The sequence below is a fragment of the Haliotis rufescens genome, unplaced genomic scaffold, assembly GCF_023055435.1.
Source record: "Haliotis rufescens isolate VD_foot unplaced genomic scaffold, xgHalRufe1.0.p SCAF_67, whole genome shotgun sequence".
NCBI lineage: Eukaryota > Metazoa > Mollusca > Gastropoda > Lepetellida > Haliotidae > Haliotis > Haliotis rufescens.
The window spans coordinates 1,490,474-1,497,152 of record NW_025964358.1 but is presented as its reverse complement, the minus strand read 5'-3'; positions in this window follow the sequence as shown (position 1 = coordinate 1,497,152).

Below are 6,679 nucleotides of genomic sequence, written 5' to 3'. Positions count from 1 at the left end.
ACCTCTATCCTCGCTGTTCAGTTATCCAGCTGATGACTGTTCAATCAAATGTGGACGCACGACTCTCTGTCCTCACACGTCAACTGACTGAAATGAAAGAAAGACAACACACTGTGAATGTTATACCACACTTCTAAAGTTTCTCTTCACACTTCGGACAAAGTTTGTCATGTCTCTCAGAGAAACATTGGTAAAACGACAGCAGTTCTTTGTTCCAGTCTCATAACACCCATGTCGATCAGTTATTATATACAATGACATCCACCTCACGTGAGTCAACTAGCACATCAGAGTAACAGACACAAATACCCATTTACTGAGAAGTTCAAAAATGATTTGTTAATTTTGAATTAAGAATTATTATATAGAATGCAATCAATATTCTTTACATAAATCAACCATCACACAAGCAGTAATTCTCTCCTCGGGAAGAATATACAAGAAAAGATTTTGAAATGACACCATTTTTATTAATAACAATTTACTTGCGACATCACACCAGAAGCGATAACTCATTGACACGATAGATACCAAATGAAGTTCCAACATATTCATTATACATTCCTCAAGATGTACATAGTGCACAACCAACACGGGAGAATGCGCCCCTGTCCAACCAGGCACTGGTCTTGCTGTGACGATTGGTTTTGATTTCGATTTAATCCTGTTTGTAACCTTTACATCGTGACGTGAGAAGGAACTTGTTGGGCGCATCGTGGAGTGACTTGAATAACGATGAACATCGCTTCTTGGCATCTGGATACACATAATATTAAATCACTAAAGACGTATACTTGAAGTAAGTATGTGTGTCCCTCACCCGCCTTGCCCCTGAGTAACTAGGTGTTAAACAAACGTCATCATCAGTCCTTCTGGTCCGATGGACGTGGGATGTGCTCGATGGCCAGTTCATCTGCATGGCGATCAGCTTTTTATCAACCCACCAACATATTGTTTACATATACATACACCCAGACCCCTTACAAGAGCTGAAATAAGCCCAGTTCCTTACAGACAGCATTTAAGAAGCTCAGGCAATAACGTAGGTTTATAAGTTCAGTCTCCTTTGACAAACAACGTTTATTCGTGAGTCAAGTCCCGTATATACAAGAGAGTGCATAAGCCGAACAGCATGTCAACGGAGGCTTGCCGAGGAGTTTAAAACTTTTATCGACGAGGGTGTAATGGTATACTTATATTTTATATTCCAAAATCTTTCTCTCATCCTTTTGGTTTTCAAACAGTTATAACCAGTGTCTTGAGTGTAAAAAGGTCATGTGATGTAGTGATAACTGATGGCGTCACAATCGTCAGCAAAGCATTGTGATGCACATCCTTGTAGTGATATCTACTTTGAGATATCGGTGATCTTACCCAAGTTATATTCTCAACTTGGGGGATAAAAGTCTATTTTATACAATCATATGAAAAAGCTTACTCCTCTTTTTACCTTGTTATGTTTAAGCCCAGCTCGATTATCCAGTGTATCATATCTATATATTAAATATTTTCTTTGACTAAATGTCAGTCTAGCGAATAGGTACCAGGGGATATATATATACACTAGACTGACATTTAGTTCAAGAAAATATTTAAGACTATATAATCTATGAAACAAAAATAATAAAATCCAAATGAACCCAGAACAATCCTCAATTGTTCTCTAAGTTTCCTAGAGCTGAGTCAATCAAGACTTTCCAAATCATTCCAGACTCACTTTTTCAATTTTATGCTTTAGTGTCAGTGAGACAGACTACCCATTCACCACAGTAGCATCACTGAGCCCGGTTTGGATGACACGACTCTTAAAATAGATGTCCAATAAAAAGACAATGTTCCTTCATTATCTAAACAAGCAACGACAGCACCAATACTTGTCTTGACTTACAGATCCCGTCACCGGAACGTATTGTAGCCAAAGGACTTCCTTTCCAAGTTTAATACTTAGCAACATATCTTTCCCGTCTCGGAAATCATGTATAACAGTCTTTGGATTCATTTTCATACATCGCGGTCTTCCTGCAGTTTTGAGCGTAGACCTTTGCCAAACTCACATTCAGAAGAGACTTTTTGATTGGTTGTTGATGGCAAGCACATGTACAAAGTCGCTGTATAAATAATTGTAAACCTATAGAAAGTGTGTTCTGTGTTGTGATTGGCTAATTTGGGTCACATGGCCAAATGTCAAAGGGTGAAAAAAATAGTTTGCATTTCCTGAAGCAAGCGACCAAATCACTGTGTAGAAATACATAATTACCAAGCATTTTTTGCATACTAATCCCCATAGCAACAACAGAGCGATCGATGTTGACGCCTCACAACCGAGTAAGTACGAGGTGTTAAAGAGTGCGCATGTTTTTTTTTCTAAATAAAACAATAGGTTTACAATATCGATAAATACTATGTGTGTGTCTATTTCCGGGATTTTATCGAGTATTTGCATCTTGGAAATTTTCATTCGAGCCCCTCAAGCTAACGCTTTCGGGTATCGAGATGATTTTCCAAGATGCAAGTACTCGATAAAATCCCGGAAATAGACACACACATAGTGTTTATCTTTTAATCATGATCCTTCTGAAAATCATCTCAAGGGAAGACAACACTTGTTTATTGAAACGGGGTTTATAAACATGTGTTGCATTTACTTGAAACTCTTTTTAATTGAATCTGGTCAAAACACAACATCTTAATAATGTTTCTCCTTCTGGTCCGCTAAAACATACCTTACGAAATTAAACTTGAATAATCATGGGCATGCTTTGACAACATTCTCCACGTCACACAAGAATTCTCGCCTGTACCGCTGCTGTTATGACGTCATTGTTGTGAGACGTGAACTCGTCTGTTCCTACTCCCAACGACATGATCATGTCTACGGTCACAAAATTACGTGACAACAATGACTATTTCTTTCGGACAAGAAATATCACAAAACTGGTATTTCTATTTAGGTATAATTATTATTCGATAATGAACTTCTTTCGGCGCGTAGCTGTGTTCAATGGGATGTAATTCCAGTAAGATAGTCGACATATTGATCTCAGATGAGCGAGTGAATGAGAGTGGGTTGAGTGGTTTCGGGAGTTAGCGAGTGGGTGAGTGGGTGAGAGAGTATGATATTGGGTTCGAATCCCAACCTTCGCTCCTTGATCCTTGGTTTGTCAGAATATACCCTTCTCGTGGGTTTCACCAAAGTAGAACATTATAAGACCCGCATCGAGTGAAACTTCGGGCTTTCCTCAACACATTCATGTTAATACCAGGGATGCTGGCTACGTTACTGAATTGTCTCCCTTTGTCCACAACATTCCCTTCCAAAATCTCCACGACATGACGTCATTTTGAACTCCTCTTCCGCGAAGCAGATGACAACAAAAGGTACGTAAATGTGTTTTTAACCTCCATATCAAAGTTTAGTTTGCAATTTTAACTTTAAGACTATTGTTTTGGTTGTAAAACTATTGTTTCTGAATAGACAACAAAACTTCATTTACTACCGTGAATATAGATATGCACAGTCACGATATGGCTGAAATACTGCCGATGTGACGTTAAATATTAACTCACTCACTCATTACCTTAAATCATAATTTCTAGATTATATACTAGTAAACAATAAGAACAAGTTGTCCCTACAAGGGATAAGCGTTCAGTCCGCTTTGCTAGACTTGCCCATTATAAGGATAGAACTACTATACACTCATGGACTTACATGGGCAGCCTTGGAGCAGACACCATAAAATAGACAATTTCATGGGCACTGCTTGGAGCAAGGCTATGTTCAATCGTATTCTGTCAAGTCTGTGATAGCAAAATCAATGGAGTCTGGAAGCGTTCGTAAAAAGATCTTGAATAGAGTTGCACATTCCAGCATCAGAGCGAAAGGACAGCCAATGTGTAGTGAGTTCGGTTATTTCCATCAGACGCAGGTTTCTAGTGAGTGAGTGAGTGAGTGAGTGAGTGAGTGAGTGAGTGAGTGAGTGAGTGAGTGAGTGAGTGAGTGAAAATGTAACCTCGAGTCGGCAGTATTACAGTATTAAGATATGCTTTATCCCAGATACCTCATTTAAGTAGCAGCTTGTAACAACATTATATAGCATTCTTAAACTGACTTGGAGTCTGTGACATCACCGGGTGTTGGTCCTGACTTCATATGCTCTTAACCAGTATCCATGTGATTATCGCTTCCTCCTGTGTGTCGTGCCTCGAATGGTGGCTGTTGGCGATCAGAGATGAAGTTTTTCATATTAAAAATATCCAAATTGACCATTATCTTTTAGTTCCTGAAATTCCACAGAGGGTGAGTGGGTCACAGACGTATTGATACAACCAGAAGTAGGCTCGTCCGACATCAAAGGCAAACCTGTTTGTCTATATCATTTTCCAATTAATCAAATCTTGCAGTTAGCTCCTGTACACTAGTGTTGGTGTTGTTGATGGTGGTGTTGTTGTTGGTGTTGGTGTTGTTGATGTTGTTGTTGTTGTTGGTGGTTTTGGTGGTGTGCTGATGGTGCTGTTGGTGTTGATTGTGGTGTTGGTGTTGTTGTTGTTGGTGCTGGTGGCGTTGCTGTTGTTGGGGGTGGTGTTGGTGCCAGAGTTGGTGCTGGTGTTGGTGTTGGTTTTGTTAGTGTTGGTGGTGGTGCCGGAGTTCATGCTGGAGGTGTTGGAAGTGTTGTTGTTGGTGTTGTTGGTGGTGTTGGTGGTGTTGGTGTTGGTGCCGGAGTACGTGTTGGGGCTGGTGTTATTGTTGATGGTGTAGGTGGTGCCGGAGTTGGTGTTGGTGTTGTTTGTCTTGTTGGTGTTGGTGTTGTTGATGGTGGTGGTGGTGGTGGTGTTGTTGTTGGTGGTTCCGGAATTGCTGCTGGTGTTGGTGCTTTCATTGTGGTGGTGTTGGAAGTGTTGTTGGTGGTGTTATGTTAGTGTTGTTGTTGTTTGTGTTGTTGCTGGTGGTGGTGCTTGAGTTGGTGCTGGTGTTGTTGTTGTTGTTGGTGGTGGTGGTGTTGTTGTTGGTGGTTTCGGAATTGCTGCTGGTGTTGGTGCTTTCATTGTGGTGGTGTTGGAAGTGTTGTTGGTGGTGTTATGTTAGTGTTGTTGTTGTTTGTGTTGTTGCTGGTGGTGGTGCTTGAGTTGGTGCTGGTGTAGTTGTTGGTGGTGTTGATCTTGGTGTTGTTGATGGTGTTGGTGTTGTTGGTGGTGTTTGTGGCAGCGCTTGCATAAGGTTTATACAATGTTTCACATTGTGTTACTAAATATCAAACGGTTTATGTGTTATTTCAACCAGTCCAGCTTGTTGTCTTGTGAGCATATTCGGAAACTGTACATCTATTCAAAACAAATGTTATTGGGGCTCATTATGAAATAATATAACAAAATCATGTTATAAAATCCATTTCTGGCGTTCCCCGGCATATTGCTTCAAAATAAGCCATCATACTTCCATGCTTGTTTGTTTGTTTAACGACACACTCACCAACAGTCGAGCAGTATAAATAATCAAGTCTGGACCAGACAATTCAGCGATTGACATCATGAGCATCGATCTACGCAATTGGGATACGATGACAAGCATAATAGCTAAAATGGATAGAATTATCTTTAAACAACCCGCCTGTTATCAGAAATTTTCAGTCCACTTAATAATGCCGCCATATTGATTGACGTCAGGCCATTATAACCCCAAGATTTGTCCTGTGAAATAATTAACCATTAACAAATCTGTCATCATTACCCAACCATTGCGATCTATATATTTATGGAATAAATTTTAAAATTCTTCGTGAAATTGTTCGAAAATCACGCTAGAATCTACACTGCTTTAAAAGGAATAATCCTTTAACTATCCCAAACTTAATGTGAAACTAACACTGACGATGGATGTATGTACTATAATATTTTATACATCTTATCCTATTCCGCAGTGCATGAATGTTATTTTGAAACACAGTTTGTCACGCCTATATACGCGCACCTTTTGTGGAGGGTGATCATTGCCGATCGACGATATCTACAGACGTATTGCGTGGGAAACACGTATTATAGTGGAAACAAAATCATCAGCGTGTACATCACAAATACATGAATCATGTCCCTTCATATTCAACGTAACATCGAATGGTAATCCTAATGTATCAACAAAAGTTCAAATAAAAGATACCAAGAAACTTGCTCGTGGCATGTTGATTCATCGTCTACCGTTTCCGGTCACGGGAGCATGTAAGGTCAAACAGAATAAAAAATATCCCAATTATATACCAGTAATGGAAATCACATTGTTATTTTATATTAGTGGTGATTACTGATACTATGTAGTGATTTGTGTTTATTCTGTATGTGACAGGCGAAATATTTCCAAATTTATTTATTTAAATCAGCAAGGAAAGAAGGCAAGCGTGCCTCAATCGTTGTCGACAACCTTTATATTGATAATAAGCTCGAGAAAGTCATACCGCCACCCCCGTAAAGAGCCTCACTGACTTCGCCAGAAGCGACATCGAGGCAGGCTGTCATCTGGTGGTTACGAGCAAGTCCACGCTGTCAACCACAACTAAACTTTCCTCAAGACACGAACATTTCTAATGAGGGATGTCATGCTGGTACTGTGTCTAATCTCCATCTTAATGGAATAAAATATTCAGTGTCGTCACAAACATAAACTGTCAGTGTCTCTTTAATGACGATC